The sequence below is a fragment of the Stomoxys calcitrans genome, chromosome 1, assembly GCF_963082655.1.
Source record: "Stomoxys calcitrans chromosome 1, idStoCalc2.1, whole genome shotgun sequence".
Taxonomy (NCBI): Eukaryota; Metazoa; Arthropoda; class Insecta; order Diptera; family Muscidae; genus Stomoxys; species Stomoxys calcitrans.
This window is the reverse complement of record NC_081552.1, coordinates 250324452-250342147: the sequence shown is the minus strand read 5'-3', so window position 1 is coordinate 250342147 and position 17696 is coordinate 250324452. Positions and strand designations below refer to the sequence as shown.

The following is a 17696-nucleotide window of genomic DNA, read 5'->3' as shown; positions in this document are numbered from 1 at the left end:
CATCCAGTAGCTTGCTAGACTGTCGTATTATAGTAAAATTAATGTTCACTTTTTGGGGCGTTGACTTTTTGCGGTTTACCACATAAAGCGACACTCGGGAGCAAATAGACGCCATCCATACACTGACATCGCAACAACAACAACAACAGCAGCAGCTACATTAACATCTGACTCGTTTAATTAATAGTACGATGTACTTAAACAAAAAAAAATAAACTCAAATACTCGAGCTTCAAAACAAGCATTTTTAATTCCCTAACAAGTCCAAGGCGGCAACGCTGACGCTGACGACGACGACGACAACTCCCCATAGCTGAAAAAGAAAAACGGCGCACACATTCAACCTGGCAGCCAGAATCTGCCACAGTTGAGAAGCTCCAAATGGAATTGTGTCATATTTATCTAGAGTCATGTTATTAGAGATGGTGATGATGATGATGACGACAGTGACTACGGAGGAGGAGTAGCAGCCGCCACAGAATGATTATTGTGCTGCCTTTAGAGGCGGCCTTTCAGCGTTTAGCAGGCGCTGGAGGTGGTCATGGTGTTAATTAAAGACATTTGCCATTAACTTGCCATAAAAAATGTTCGTTTGAGCCCCTTAATGTTAAACATTAACGCTTTGATGCTTCTGGGACTGTTGATTCTCTGGCAGAATTTCGAATTTCTAAGCCTTTGGAAGATGTGTCAATGTAGTTGTTGTTGTGCTGGCAAAAATATGCCCCTTAATTAGTTGTCGAGTGAAATTTGCATGAAATTACTCATCGTCATCATCATCATCACCATCATGCGGTGGACCAAATATGGGTCAGCTCTCGTTTATGCGCTTGAGACAGACGACTGCTTCTGATGCTGCAGCTGTTGTTAGATGACTATTTTGTTGAGTTAACAGACTGGAATGACTGGGGTGTTGCCACTTTTATTTTTGTGTAGTTTAAAAGTATGAAATGCATGAAAACATGAATTCTTCTGGTTTTTATACCCACCACCGAAGGATGGGGGTATATTCTTATTGTCATTCCATTTGCAACACATCGAAATCTCCATTTCCGACCCTATAAGGTATATAAATTCGTGATCAGCGTAAAAATCTAAGACGATCTAGACATGTCCGTCCGTCTGTCTGTTGAAATCACGCCACAGTCTTTAAAAATAGAGATAATGAGCTGAAACTTTGCACAGATTCTTTTTTTGTTCATAAACAGGTTAAGTTCAAAGATGGGCTGTCTCGGACTATATAGACCGATCCCCCGATTTAGGGTCTTAGGCCCATAAAAGCCATATTTATTATCCGATTTTGCTGAAATTTGGGACAGTGAGTTGTGTTAGATCCCTCGACATCTTTACTCAATTTGGCCCAGATCGGTCAAGATTTGGATATAGCTGTCATATAGACCGATCCCCCGATTTGGGGTTTAAGGCCCATAAAAGCCACATTTATTAACCGATTTTGCTGAAATTTGGGACAGTGAATTGTGTTAGGTCCTTCGACATCCTTCGTTAATTTGGCTCAGAACGGTCCAGATTTGGATATAGCTGTCATATAGACCGATCCGCCAAATTAGGGTCTTAGGCCCATAAAAGCCACATTTATTAACCGATTTTGATGAAATTTGGGACAGTGAGTTAAGTTAAGCCCATCGATATATTTCTTTTATTTGGCCTAGATCGATCAAGATTTGGATATAGCTGCCATATAGACCGATCTCTCGATTTAAGATTTTGGGCCCATAAAAGGCGCATTTATTGTCTGATGTCGCCGAAATTTGGGACAGTGAGTTATGTTAGGTCCTTCGACATCCTTCTTCAATTTGGCTCAGATCGGTTCAGATTTGGATATAGCTGCCATATAGACCGATCTCTCGATTTAAGGTTTTGGGACCATTAAAGGCGCATTTATTGTCCGATGTCGCTGAAATTTGGGGCAGTGAGTTGTGTTCAGCCGTTCGATACCCCTCTTTAATTTGGCCCAGATCGGTCCAGATTTGAGTATAGCTGCCATATAGACCCATCCTCAGATTTAGGGTCTTAGGCCCATAAAAGCCAAATTTATTATCCGATTTTGCTGAAATTTGGGACAGTGAGTTGTGTTAGCCCCATCGACATATTTCTACAATTTGGCCTAGATCGATCAAGATTTGGATATAGCTGCCATATAGACCGATCTCTCGATTCAAGATCCTGCGCCTATAAAAGCCACATTTATTATCCGATTTTGCTGAAATTTGGGACAGTGAGTTGTCTTAGGCCCTTCGACATCTTTCTTCAATTTGGTCCTGATCGGTTCAGAGTTGGATATAGCTGCCATATAGACCGATCCTCAGATTCAGGGTCTTATGCCTATAAAAGCCACATTTATTATCCGATTTTGATGAAATTTGGGACAGTGAGTTAAGTTAAGCCCATCGACATATTTCTGTAATTTGGCCTAGATCGATCAAGATTTGGATATAGCTGCCATATAAACCGATCTCTCGATTTAAGGTCTTGCGCCCACAAAAGGTGCATTTATTGTCCGATTTCGCCGAAATTTGGGACAGTGAGTTAAGTTAAGCCCATCGACATATTTCTGCAATTTGGCCTAGATCGATCAAGATTTGGATATAGCTACCATATAGACCGATCTCTCGATTTAAGGTCTTGCGCCCACAAAAGGCGCATTTATTGTCCGATGTCGCCGAAATTTGAGACAGTGAGTTGTGTCAGGTCCTTCGACATCTTTATTCAATTTGGCCCAGATCGGTACAGATTTGGATATAGCTGCCATATAGATCGATCTCTCTATTTAATGTCTTGCGTCCATAAAAGGCGCATTTATTATCCGATTTTGCTGAAATTCGGGACAGTGAGTTGTCTTAGGCGCTTCGACATCTTTCTTCAATTTGGTCCTGATCGGTACAGATTTGGATATAGCTGCCATATAAACCGATCCCTCGATTTAAAATGTTGGGCCCATAAAAGGCGCATTTATTGTCCGATGTCGCCGAAATTTGGCACAGTGATTTGTGTTAGGCCCTTCGACATTCTTCTTCAGTTTGGCTCAGATCGGTCCAGATTTGGATATAGCTGTCATATAAGCCAATATCTCGATTTAAAGTCTTAGCCCCATAAATATAATTTTTCTTAGAAAAAAATCTCCACATTTGTTTAAACCTAAATTTTGATCAGATTTTCTGATGAAGGAATTCTGACTAAATTCTCTAGAAAATAGATAAAAGCCCCCTGTTGTATACGACTTTTCGCCCAAAACTCATAATTTCTGGTGATCACCACACCAGCTTTCACAGTAGACTTTCAATGATTTAACAGCCGGTTTCATTGACCTCCCTCAACTTGGGGTACATCAATGAAAAATTACTACCCACAAGATTACAGCGACGATAATTTATTTATTTTTTTTCGTTAAGCTTATTTTTGTGACCCTGTCATTGTTTCCACCTACCCCAACGCCTATTTGGCAACAAAGATCATTGATCCGTTAACGAAGATCGTTAACATTGCAAAAATCAAAGCAACACCAAAGAAAAGTACATTCAACGGCCATGCATTTCATTATTGGGCTTCGCTTTGGTGGTTGGGTGGTGTCACAGGCGTTAATGCGGTCCCTCAGTGACTCTTGATGGGGAGATTCAAGGGGTGGAGGAGAAATAAATCGAATCAAGAGACAACATTATTTTAAAGAAAACTTTCACAAAAATAGTATTTCAACATTTTTGGGTTTAATTTTTGTAAGGTAAAAAAAATAATAAAAAAATTTTGAATTGCCTGCAAATCGGCGCATTAATTTGTGTCTTTAGCTAAAACCATGGGTTGAGGTTTTTTCATTAAAAAAATTGATTTGCCACAGGTAACATGTTCAAACGAATTTTATAAAATTGCATAGATTACGAGGCAATCACGAAAATCATATCCAAACAATCAATTTCTTATATATAAAATTCAATTTGTGTTTGTCGGTTTGTTTGTTTGTTCCGTATAGACTCAAAAACCGCTGAACCGATAACTTTGAAATTTTCACTGATTGTGTATGTTGGTCTGGAAGGAAACATAGGCTATATAATTTGTTGATATCGGAAGGGGGGCGGACCCTCCCCTTACCCCAAAGGACCTACCCAAAAATAAAAGTGGACCGATCGGGTCAATATGGGATCCTAATGAAAGGTATCTAAGAGTAGAGTACGAATTTCATTAAAAAAAAGCTGGGTCCAAGTACCTGGGGAGCCGCCCCAGCCCCAAAACCCCTTAAAATAGGTTTATTTGACGATAATGATAATATGGGACTCGAAAGAAATGTAATGGAGAGTAGATTACGAATATGGCCAGGACGGAGGAATAGGCTATATAATTTGTTGATTTTGGAAGAGGGCGGACCCTCCCCCGCTACCCCCAAAACACCATCCAAAATTAAGGTTGACCGATCGGTACAATATGGGTGTCAAATGAAAGGTATTGGAAAGTAGAATACGAAAATGGTCCAAGGAACCCAAGGGTCACTCCAACCCCAAAAGTTCCCCATACAAACATATTAGACGTACATATCAATATGGCACTCAAATGAAAGGTATTCGGGAGAAGCCGTTGTACAAAATTTCTTCCAAATCATATGAGAATTGGACCCTCTAGAGGCTCAAGAAGTCAAGACCCAAGATCGGTTTATAAGGCAGCTATATCAAAACATGGACCGATTTGAACCATACTTAGCGCAGTTGTTGGAAATGATGCCAAAACACCACGTTCAAAATTTCAGTCAAATCGGACGAGATTTACGCCCTCTAGAGGCTCAAGAAACCAAGTCCATCAAAACATGGACCGATTTGAACCATATTCAGCGCAGTTGTTAGAAGTCATACCAAAAAAATTTGTGTTTGTTTCAGCCTCAGAAACGGCTGAACCGATTTTCTTGAATTTTACGAAGATGTTACATAATGCTCCCGTGATGAAAATAGGGTATTAAATTTTTTGATATCTGAAGGGGGGGCGGACCCTCCCCCTTACCCTAATTTTCAGAAACGCCAGATCTCGGAGATGGGTGGTGCGATTTAAGCGAAATTTTGTGTGCTCTCATATAGTACCCCAAAAATAAAAATTTGGTATACAAATTTTGGATGGGGTACCTAGGGGGCCGCCTCACCCCCAAGTCCTACCAAATATATATATACCCCAATCACGACAATATGGGACTCAAATGAAAGGTATTTTAGATTAGAAAACGTATCTGATATCCAATTGTCGGATCAAGTGTTAGGGGGACCACCCCAATCCTCAAAACACCCCTAAATCTGACGTTTTTACCGACCATGGCAATATGGGACTCAAATGAAAGGTATTTGCGGGTAGAATACGAATCTGATATTCAAATGTGGGCCTAAGTTTCTGGGGGTCCACTCCTTCCCCAAAACACCTCCCGAACAGGACTTGTTTACTCATCATGGCAATATGGGGCTTAAATAAAAGGTATTTGAGTGCAGAATACGAATCTGATATCCAAATGTGCGCCAAGTTTTTGGGGGCCGCCCCTCCCAAAAACACCCCCCAAAGAGCACAAATTTATGACCATAGCAATATGGGGATCAAATGAAAGGTCTTTGGGAGTAAAGCACGAATTCGACATCTATATTCGAGAAAAAATTGTCTATGGGGTGGCCCCCCACCCCCATAACACCACCCATATGGGACGTTTTTGCTGACCATCGCAATATGGGGCTGTAATAAGAGGAATTTTAGATTGGAACACGAATTTGATATATATTTTTAGGACCAAGTCACTGAGTGGCCGCCCCACTCCAAAAATACTATAATTGGACTTGTTTGCCGAATGTGGAAATATGGGGCTCAAATGAAAGGCATTTGGGACTAGGCCACGAATCTGATTTCAACATTCGAGACGGACTGTCTAGGGGACGTCCCACCCCCATAACAAATCCCAAATGGGACGCATTTGTTCACCATGACAAATTGAATCTTAAAGAGAGTGGAGTTCGACATTGGTAGATTTTAGGGCCCATACATCAATCGGACATATATGCTGACTTTTGCAATAAGGGATTTAAATGAAAGGTATTTGAGATTAGAAAACTAATTTGATATCAAATTTTGAGGCCAATGGCAATATGGGGTTAAAATAAATGATATTTGAGAGTAGAGCATGATGCTGATATATTTCCTGGGCTAGGTGTTTGGGGGACCACCCCACTCCACAAAACACCCCTATATCGGGCATATTTACCGACCATGTCCAAGTGAAGATCAAATGAAAGGTATTGGGGAAAAGAGTACGAAATTGATACCCACTTTCGGGACCAATTTTCTGGGTATCAACCCCTTCACCAAAAACACCCACCTTGCTGTTTGTTTGCTGACCATCGCAATATGTGGCTCAAATAAAGGTATTTGGGAGTAGAATACGAATCCTATATCCGTCATAGGCGGACATGCCAACCTCTGCGCTACGGTGGCCTCCACTAAATTTCACTAAGAACTCTTTAATTGTCGAAAATAAATATTCAAAGGATAATTTTGTTCCATATAAAGTAAAAGAAGGAGCAACGGAGCGGGCCCGGTTCAGCTTTTGGGATTATTTAATTCGCCTTCCACTTTGTTCCCAGATACTCCAAACTGGTGTTTGTCGTTACTGGTTAAGGAGTTTGATTTTCGCATTAATAAATGACGGTAATTTGCAGTGCAAAATGTTTACTTCTGCAGTATTTATGTTTTTTTTTTTTTTTTTTGACAAATCTTTGCCAAGAGACTTGTTTTGGCTGCACTTTCACTTTTGCAGCAAACCTAAAAAACAGTGGGCAGACACCAAAAAAAGTCCGACGAGCAAACATTACATTTCTCTTGTAATGGAAACCTGTTTTTCACATTTTTCTTTTTCTGTGCTGGTGGAACAAGGAAATTTCGGTTTAGCTTTGGGTTTACGGATGATTACATTCATTGAACCCGCAGTCATTGTCATCATCGCCATCGCCATTGTCTGGAATGAACGTTTAGTGAGGGCACGTCACTTGTTGCAAGCCCGCAGCAAGCAAGCGGTTGGATGCAATCTATGTTGTGGAGCTTAAATGGCGCGCCTGCGCCATAATCGTTTTTCTAACTTCACCCCCACCCCTCATTGGTTATTGTAAATGTAAATAAACAAATGATCATAAGCCAAACTCATCAGCATGGTGTAGTCATGGACACGAATTCCAACATACCACAAATGAATGGAATGAATCACAATCATCATTGGCTTTCATCGCCAGATTGTGGTCTCTGTTTTTTTTTTTTGGATTACTCAATTTTGTCTGTCCATTCAGATATTTGGGGTGCCGGAAAATTCGGGGAATCGTCAACCAGACATTGTTGAATTTCTCCCAAAACGCCAAGCAATCATAAAGCTGTTGTTTACATCGGCCTGGGTCATAATGACCCTCAACAGGTCATGTCCAGTCATTACTTTCCATTTCTTTGAAGAGGTTTGTTAGCTTTGTGGGGAATAATTAGTTTTTGGGTTTCTTTTTTGGGCTTTGTGTGTGTGTCGTAATGTGATTTTTTATGCCATTCACATAAGAATCGAAAATTGTTGTTGAATGTTAACACAAAATTTCAGAGAAATAAATATTAATTTCACTAGAAGTTTTATTTTTACAGAAATTTTAGGGCATATCTGATACTTATGTAAATCGACCCTGTATGGATAAGTCATCTTTAGCCCTAATTGCAAGATAATATCTGTATTATTAAGATCGGCCGGGCCGAACTTTGGATACAGACCACCTCGGGTATATATGAAAACCCCCTTTCGTCACAATCCGGTGAAAATTGGATAACTTATGCACCGAAATTCGGCACGGACATTGAGTAGTCTAATAAATATAAGTCGCTGTTGAATTTTGTATTTCAAATTTCAACAAAATCGCGTAAAAAAAAACCCTTAATCGGCATATCGGTCTACTGGACAGCTATATCTAAATATTATCCGATCTTTACCATATTCCGGTCAGATGTGGGAAGGCTTAAATTAACCCACAGTTTCAAATTTCAGCGAAATCGGGTTACAAATAAAGCTTTTATGGGCTTCATACCCTTAATCGGGAGATCGGTCTATATGGCAGCTATATATAAATGTAGTCCGATCTTAACCATATTCCGGTCAGATGTGGGAAGGCTTAAACTAACCCACAGTTTCACATTTCAACGAAATCGGTAAAAAAATAAAAATTTTATGGGCTTCAGACCCTTAATCGGGAGATCGATCTATATGGTAGCTATATCTAAATATGGTCCGATCTGAACCATATTTGGGTCAGATGTGGGAAAGCTTAAATTAACCCACAGTTTCACATTTCAACGAAATCGGTTAAAAAATAAAGATTTTATGGGCTCCAGACCCTTAGTCGGGAGATCGGTCTATATGGCACCAATATATAAATATAGTCCGATCTGAATCATATTTGGATCTTATATTGGGAGGCCTAAAGCTACTCACCTTTTCAAATTTTAACGAAATCGGTTAAAAAATAAAGATTTTATGGGCTTCAGACCCTTAATCGGGAGATCGGTCTATATGGCAGCTATATCTAAATATGGTCCGATCTTAACCATATTTGGGTCAGATGTGGGAAGGTTTAAATTAACCCACAGTTTCAAATTTCAGCGAAATCGGATTAAAAATAAAGGATTTATGGGCATTATACCCTTTATCGTCAGATCGGTCTATATAGCAGCTATATCCAAATATGGCCGAATTTGGCCCGTTCAAGAACTTAACCAGAGTGCATCAAAAAGACGTCTCTGTGCCAAATTTCAGTTCAATATCTCAATTTGTGGAGGCTCTAGAGTAATTACAACAGACGGACGGACAGACACACGGACATCGTTAAATCGTCTTAGAATTTTAACAAGAAAGACCGTGCTAAGATCGGCCGGGCCGAATCTTATATACCCTCCACCATGGATCGCATATGTCGAGTTCTATGCGCAGTATCTCTTTTTAGGCAAACAAAGAATATTGAATAAGAACTGTTATGCTATTGGAGCTATAGCAAGTTATAGTCCGTTGCGGACCATAAATAAATGCTGAACATTGTAGAAGTCATTGTGTAATCTTTCAGATCATGTGGATAAGAATTGCGCCTTGTAGGGGCTCAAGAAGCAAAATCGGGAGATCGGTTTATATGGAAGCTGTATCAAGCTATTGATCGATTTAGACCATATTAGAGACGTATGTTGAAGGTCATGAAAGAAGCCGTTGTACAAAATTTCTTCCAAATCGGATGAGAATTGCGCCCTCTAGAGGCTCAAGAAGTCAAGACCCAAGATCGGTTTATATGGCAGCTATATCAGGTTATGTACCAATTTCCGTCATATTTAGCACAGTTATTGGAAGTCATAACAAAACACCTCATGCAAAATTTCAGCCAAATCGGATGAGAATTGCGCGCTCTATTGGCTCAAGAAGTCAAGATCCAAGATCGGTTTATATGACAGCTATACCAGATTATGAACCGATTTGAATCATATTTAGCACATTTATTGGAAGTTATACCAAAGCACTACGTGCAAAATTTCAGTCAAATCGGACGAGAATTGCGCCCTCTACAGGCTCAAGAAGTCAAGACAAAAGATCCGTTTATATGGTAGCTATATCAAAACATGGACGGATTTGCCCCATTTACAATCCCAACCGACCTGCAGTAATAAAAAATATTTGTGCAAAATTTCAAGCGGCTAGCTTAACTCCTTCGAAAGTTAGCATGATTTCAACAGACAGACCGACGGACAGACGGACGGACTAGATCGGCTTAAAATGACATAACGATATATACTTTATGGGGTCTCAGACGCATATTTTAAGGTGTTACAAACAGAATGACGAAATTAGTATACCCCCATCCTATGGTAGAGGGTATAAAATTGTTCGAAAAAAATTATATCAAAGTAATTTTTTTTTTTAATTTTTCACATAAATAAAATTTACCTTGCAGAGTGGAGTTATTAAAACCTGCAATAGAAAATAAAAGATATTAATATTTGCATAAATATACATCAAATTTTATTATACGTTCTGCATTGTTACAAACAATTGTAGTTGAGTGTTATAATTTAAGCCTGCTTTGGCGATTTACTAGTTTATTATTAAATAAATAAAAATGAATCGTAATTACGTTTTATTTTACGCTTGAATGTCGTCTTGCTGCAGCGTTTGCTTCCTAGAGAAGGTGTATTTTTTGTTATTGTTCAATGAATTTGGGGGTGCTGGATGACGATACGGTTGTGTGCATTTGTGAATCACTTTAATGTAAACTATAACAGACACTTAAATATGTACATACGTACATACACACATACAAATGTATATGAGAGTTTAACAGACATATTGAGCTTCTACTATCTACAACACTAGCATCCATGTAACATACCCACATTCGTACAGAGGCAGTAGAGTGCATTTCAAATCAAGTGTAACTGTATAGGTGCTGAAATTCTGTGATGATATTTGCCTCACTTATGAAACAATTTCTCTTTTATCAAATCAAAATCCAAAAATCTTGATTTTTTTTAATCAATAAGAATTTTAACCATTCGTTTTAAATACTGCGAACAATCATGATCATTAAAATGACAATCATTTGATTAAGTTTGTAAGACAATTGGTAACAATCATTTAAAAAGATTTTATGAGTAAGTTATGATCACTATTATATTGGCAATAGTAAGTTTAAGTAGTAGAATAATACCAGAGTGCTCGCGTTAGCATACCAGAGGAATAATAGTCTGGTTTTTTGCACTACGCATCGCAAAAGTGTAAACATTTTATGGGAGACATATGTTGAGTAATGTAGTTCTAAAAAGCTCAGAATATTAAGAAACCTTGTTACATAAAAGGAGCACCCGATTAGTAAACAAACAAAATCCAAGATTACCATAAGAAATCTCAAATTCTTATAGAGAATCCTGGATTCGTATAAGGAATACCAAATACTTAAAGGAATAACAAAAATCATATAAGAATTCCAGGTACAAGGAAGCAGAGATTCTTATAAGAAAGCCCGGATTCGTATAAGGAATCGTAGATCACTAAGGAAAAACACTAAAAGCAATCCCGGAAAGAGAGTCTTAGATTTCTAAAGGAATCCCAGAAAGAGAATGCTAGATGATTCCTAGAGGAATCCCAGATTTCAAATACATAGAGGAATCCCAAAAAAACCAAAGCAATAGCACAAAACACTACAAATCCTAAAACATATAAGGATCCCTGATACATAAAAGCATGCCAGATACATAAATGGATCCCAGACACATAAAAGGATCCCAGATACAAAGAATCCCACTTTCCTGAAGGAAGGATTCCTAAGAGAATCCCATATTCGTAGAAGAGTCACAGATTCCTAAAGGAATCCCAAATTCCTAAAATAATCCCAGATTCCTAAAGGAATCCCGGATTCCTAAAGGATTCCTTTAGAAATCTGAGATTTCTTTAGGAATCCTGGATTCTTTTAGGAATCCTGGATTTTTTTAGGAATCCTGGATTCTTTAAGAAACCAGGGATTCCATATAAGAATCTCGGATTCCATATAAGAATCTCGGATTCCTTATAGGAATCTCGGATTCCTTATAGGAATCTCGGATTCCTTATAGGAATCTCGGATTCCTTATAGGAATCTAGGATTCCTTATAGGAATCTAGGATTCCTTATAGGAATCTCGGATTCCTTATAGGAATCTCGGATTCCTTATAGGAATCTCGGATTCCTTATAGGAATCTCGGATTCCTTATAGGAATCTCGGATTCCTTATAGGAATCTCGGATTCCTTATATGAATCTCGGATTCCTTATAGGAATCTCGGATTTCTTATAGGAATCTCGGATTCCTTATAGAAATTTCGGATTCCTTATAGGAATCTCGGATTCCTTATAGGAATCTCGGATTCCTTATAGGAATCTCGGATTACTTATAGGAATCTCGGATTACTTATAGGAATCTCGGATTCCTTATAGGAATCTCGGATTCCTTATAGGAATCTCGGATTCCTTATAGGAATCTCGGATTCCTTATAGGAATCTCGGATTCCTTATAGGAATCTCGGATTCCTTATAGGAATCTCGGATTCCTTATAGGAATCTCGGATTCCTTATAGGAATCTTGGATTCCTTATAGGAATCTTGGATTCCTTATAGGAATCTTGGATTCCTTATAGGAATCTTGGATTCCTTATAGGAATCTGGGATTCCTTATAGGAATCTGGGATTCCTTATAAGAATCTCGGATTCCTTATACGAATCTCGGATTCCTTATACGAATCTCGGATTCCTTATAGGAATCTCGGATTCCTTATAGGAATCTCGGATTCCTTATAGAAATCGCGAATTCTTTATAGGAATCTCGGATTCCTTATAGGAATCTCGGGTTCCTTATAGAAATCGCGGATTCCTTATAGGAATCTAGGATTCCTTATAGGAATCTAGGATTCCTTATAGGAATCTAGGATTCCTTATAGGAATCTAGGATTCCTTATAGGAATCTAGGATTCCTTCTAGGAATCTAGGATTCCTTATAGGAATCTAGGATCCCTTATAGGAATCTAGGATTCCTTATAGGAATCTCGGATTCCTTATAGGAATCTCGGATTCCTTATAGGAATCTAGGATTCCTTATAGGAATCTCGGATTCCTTATAGGAATCTCGGATTCCTTATAGGAATCTTGGATTCCTTATAGGAATCTTGGATTCCTTATAGGAATCTTGGATTCCTTATAGGAATCTTGGATTCCTTATAGGAATCTGGGATTCCTTATAGGAATCTGGGATACCTTATAAGAATCTCGGATTCCTTATACGAATCTCGGATTCCTTATACGAATCTCGGATTCCTTATAGGAATCTCGGATTCCTTATAGGAATCTCGGATTCCTTATAGAAATCGCGAATTCTTTATAGGAATCTCGGATTCCTTATTGGAATCTCGGGTTCCTTATAGAAATCGCGGATTCCTTATAGGAATCTAGGATTCCTTATAGGAATCTAGGATTCCTTATAGGAATCTAGGATTCCTTATAGGAATCTAGGATTCCTTCTAGGAATCTAGGATTCCTTATAGGAATCTAGGATCCCTTATAGGAATCTAGGATCCCTTATAGGAATCTAGGATTCCTTATAGGAATCTCGGATTCCTTATAGGAATCTCGGATTCCTTATAGGAATCTCGGATTCCTTATAGGAATCTAGGATTCCTTATAGGAATCTAGGATTCCTTATAGGAATCTCGGATTCCTTATAGGAATCTCGGATTCCTTATAGGAATCTCGGATTCCTTATAGGAATCTCGGATTCCTTATAGGAATCTCGGATTCCTTATAGGAATCTCGGATTCCTTATATGAATATCGGATTCCTTATAGGAATCTCGGATTTCTTATAGGAATCTCGGATTCCTTATAGAAATTTCGGATTCCTTATAGGAATCTCGGATTACTTATAGGAATCTCGGATTACTTATAGGAATCTCGGATTCCTTATAGGAATCTCGGATTCCTTATAGGAATCTCGGATTCCTTATAGGAATCTCGGATTCCTTATAGGAATCTCGGATTCCTTATAGGAATCTTGGATTCCTTATAGGAATCTTGGATTCCTTATAGGAATCTTGGATTCCTTATAGGAATCTTGGATTCCTTATAGGAATCTGGGATTCCTTATAGGAATCTGGGATTCCTTATAGGAATCTGGGATTCCTTATAGGAATCTCGGATTCCTTATAGAAATCGCGAATTCTTTATAGGAATCTCGGATTCCTTATAGGAATCTCGGGTTCCTTATAGAAATCGCGGATTCCTTATAGGAATCTAGGATTCCTTATAGGAATCTAGGATTCCTTATAGGAATCTAGGATTCCTTATAGGAATCTAGGATTCCTTTTAGGAATCTAGGATTCCTTATAGGAATCTAGGATCCCTTATAGGAATCTAGGATTCCTTATAGGAATCTCGGATTCCTTATAGGAATCTCGGATTCCTTATAGGAATCTCGGATTCTTTATTTCAGAGTGCTGCTTGATGTGCTCAATGATAAGGGGCCTCTTTTTATAGCCGAGTCCGAACGACGCGCCGTAGTATGACACCTCTTTGTGAAGAAGTTTTTACATGGTTGTCATACCAATGGTACAGTACCCCACAAATGTCGCCAAATTTTTCAGCGGTGGTTATCCCCGCTGAAAAATTTCTGATGTTCTCGCCAGGATTCATAGGCCGACATGCTTACCTCTGCGCTACGGTGGTCAAATAAAAAATTTCTTGTTTTTGTAACAACCAAAAGGAAGAGAGATAGACCCATTGATAAGTATACTGATCGACTCAGAATCACTTTTTGATTCGATTTAGCTATGTCCGTCTGTCTGTCTGTCTGGCTGCTGTCCATGTTAATTTGTGTACAAACTACAAGTCTCAATTTCCGTCCGATCGTCTTCAAATTTGGTATGGGCATGTTTTTCGGCCTAGAGACGATGCCAATTGAAATTAGAATAAATCGGTTTAGATTTGGATATACCTTCCATATATATGTTCGTCCGATTTCCAGTAATACAGCAATAAAATGGTCATTTGTTGACTGATTCTCTTGAATTTTTGTAGGAAGGATTTTCTTGTCACTCTCAATATTACTGGTGAATTTCATTAAAATCGGTTCAAATTTGGATATAGCTTCCTTATATATGTTCGTCCGATTTGGAGTAATACAGCAATAAAATGGTCATTTGTTAACCAATTCTCTCGAAATTTGGCAGGAAGGATTCTCTTATGACCCTCAATATTAATAGCACATTTCATAGAATTCGGTTCAGATTTGGATATAGCTGGCATATATATGTTTGTCCGATTTGTAGTAATACAGTAATAAAATGGTCATTTGTTAACCGATTCTCTCGAAAATCGACAGGAATGATTTTCTTATAACTCTCGATATTACTGATGAATTTCGTAGAAATCGGTTAAGATTTGGATATAGCTCCCATATATATATATATATATCGCCTGATTTTCACTCCTAGACCCACTGCAAGCGCATTTATTGACCAATCTTCCCAAAATTCGGTACAACCCTTTTCTCGACGAATTCCACAATATCCATAAAGTTTGGTCGAAATCGGTTCAGATTTAGATATAGCTCTCATGTATTTGTTCGTCAGATTTTGGATAATTTGTTGTCATTTGTCAACCGTAGTTATTGTCAACCGTATTATATATTTTATTATATATTCCAGATCGGTTTATAATATATTTTATTATATATATATTTTTATTATATATTCCAGATCGGTTTATAAGGCAGCTTTATCAATTTATGTACCGATTTGAATCATACTCGGCACAGTTGTTGGAAGTTGCGACGAAATGCGTCATGCAAATTTCAGCCAAGTCGGATGAGAGTTGCGCCCTCTATAGGCTCAAAAGCCAAGACCCCAGATCGGTTTATATGACAGCTATATCAGGTTATGGACTTAACACAGTTGTGTTATGCGAAATTTCAGACAAATCGTATAAGAATTGCACCCTCTAGTGACTCAAGAAGTCAAGATCCAAGATCAGTTTATAGGCAGCTATATCAAAACATGGACCGATATGGCCCATTTGGGATTCCAAATAACACACACTGATGAGAAGTATTTGTGCAAAATCAAGCGGCTAGCTTTACTCCTTCGAAAGTTAGCGTGCTTTCGACAGACAGACGGACGAACGGACAAGGCTAGATCGACTTAAAATGACATGACGATCGAGAATATATTCACTTTATGGGGTCTCAGAGGAATATTTCGCGAAGTCACAAACAGAATGACAAAATTAGTATACCCCCATCCTATGGTGGAGGGTATAAAAACGCAAAAGATCGAGTCGCTTGGAAATCTTTTCAAAGTTCATATAGGAGATTAAACTGTCTGTAGCAACCATCATCGCTCACAAATTTTGTCCAACTCTTTTTTAAAAGGAAATTGTACAACAAAATTTATTTAAGATAAACAATTTCACATCACCGAAAAGAAGAGTTGGCCACAAAATCATGAGAATCTTGAGAGAATTTTGTAATCAGCAAAAGACAATAAAGACTAGCAAGCATTTTATCTCTGGCACATGATTCACAAGGCAGTTTTTTCAAGCTCTTTGCTAAAAATAAACAAAAAATAAAAGATATACCCTGCCCTAATTAATTGTATCTTGTAAAAAAAAAATCATATTGGCCCTCTTTTTGGAGATGGTGGAAAAAATGCGTCCATTCACTTGTTGCAAATGGATCATTTCATACGGAGATTTCCCAACGGTGTTATATTCATAATTTGTTTTTATTTCTTCGCCTATTGAACGTTAAATTATGTAGACTAAGCAGTTGTAAGACATCAACGTTGCTCAGGCATTTCTGGTTATTAGGTTGCTGCTGCCTAGCTGCCAGCCTGCCAAGCTGGCTGGCTGGCTGGCTGGCTGGCTGGCTGGCTGGCTGGCTGGCTGGCTGGCTGGCTGGCTGGCTGACATAATTAAATTTATTAATTAAATGCATGTTATTTAAATAAGCTCGAGTTGTGTTAACAAATTCCCTTATAGACACAAACACAGACAGCCACCCATTAAACTTTAGTAGCAAATGCTTGAAAGCCATGGTAGATCTTTTGTTTGTTGGTTATTAGACCTATACGATCGGCATCAAGTTTTTGGTCTATTATTAACCGTATTAAAAAACAACAACAACAAAAAAACAACAGAGTTGACAATACTATGTTCAAGGTTAAATGCGTTATTAAATAAAAATAATTTATGATGGTTTTTGTGTCTGTCTTCGGGTTTTTATCTCCCCTCTTTTGGGTATTTGTTTTAGTTAACCAAAAAAAAAAAAACAAAAATCATAACAACCACAATGATCTTGTAGCCCTTAAAAATTACACTTCCAACAAGATTGAATGACAAACTGCATCATTGTGTCATCTGGGTATTGTGTCATTTATCAAAATGGAAATTTTGATTTTTTTTTTTTTGAAAGGCTGTCGAAATTGACACAAATGGAGTATGCATATGAACATGAACAATAATAATAATAATTGATTAACTATTGTGATTATATTGACCAACTATTTGATTGCCAAGGTGGAGCGATAAAAAAATTGAAGTATTTGCTCAACATTTGTCAAAAATTGTCAATATTTGTAGGAAAAGTAGTCTGGATTCGAATTCTGACGAGACCATCAGAACAACATTTGTGAGGTACCATGCCATGTAAAACTTCTCTCCAAAGAGAAGTGTCGCACTACGGCACGCCGTTCAGTCTCGGCTAAAAAAAGTAGGCCCCTTATCATTGAGCCTAAACTTGAATCGGACTGCACTCATTGATATATACGAAGTTTGCCCTTGTTCCTTAGTGGAATGTTCATGGGCAAAATTTGCATTTTTGCATTGACACATTGAGAAGAGAACTATCATAACCCTTGGCCGCTTTGCTACCCCTTTTTTAGTGTAAAACTTACAGAAACCCATGTCGTCACACAAGATATAAAGTCCAGCTTAATCCGTAAAGAATGTACCACTTCGTACTATTTTGTACTTTTTAGTTCCTTGATGTACCAATCCGTAAAGAATGTACGTAAAGTACCCAAAGTAGAGCAACACTCAACCAAATTTGTTATTCAAAACAGCAAAAATGTTTGCTAAAACAGCAGTTGTTGTCTGCTCAAAATG

General features: G+C 38.2%; 1 protein-coding gene across 3 annotated transcripts in view; it reads right to left on the bottom strand.

Moving 5' to 3' along the window:
• Window positions 1–17696, bottom strand: part of LOC106094432 (tetraspanin-18) — a 152870-nt gene that overhangs the window by 81853 nt on the left and 53321 nt on the right. For 2 of the 3 annotated variants that reach the window (XM_059363611.1, XM_059363607.1), the window contains one exon: window positions 9965–9988. The gene's annotated coding sequence lies outside the window, so the exon portion shown is untranslated. Of the gene's footprint in view, window positions 1–9964; window positions 9989–10151; window positions 10280–17696 lie in introns of those variants that run through there. The other variant, XM_059363613.1, reaches the window with a different exon arrangement.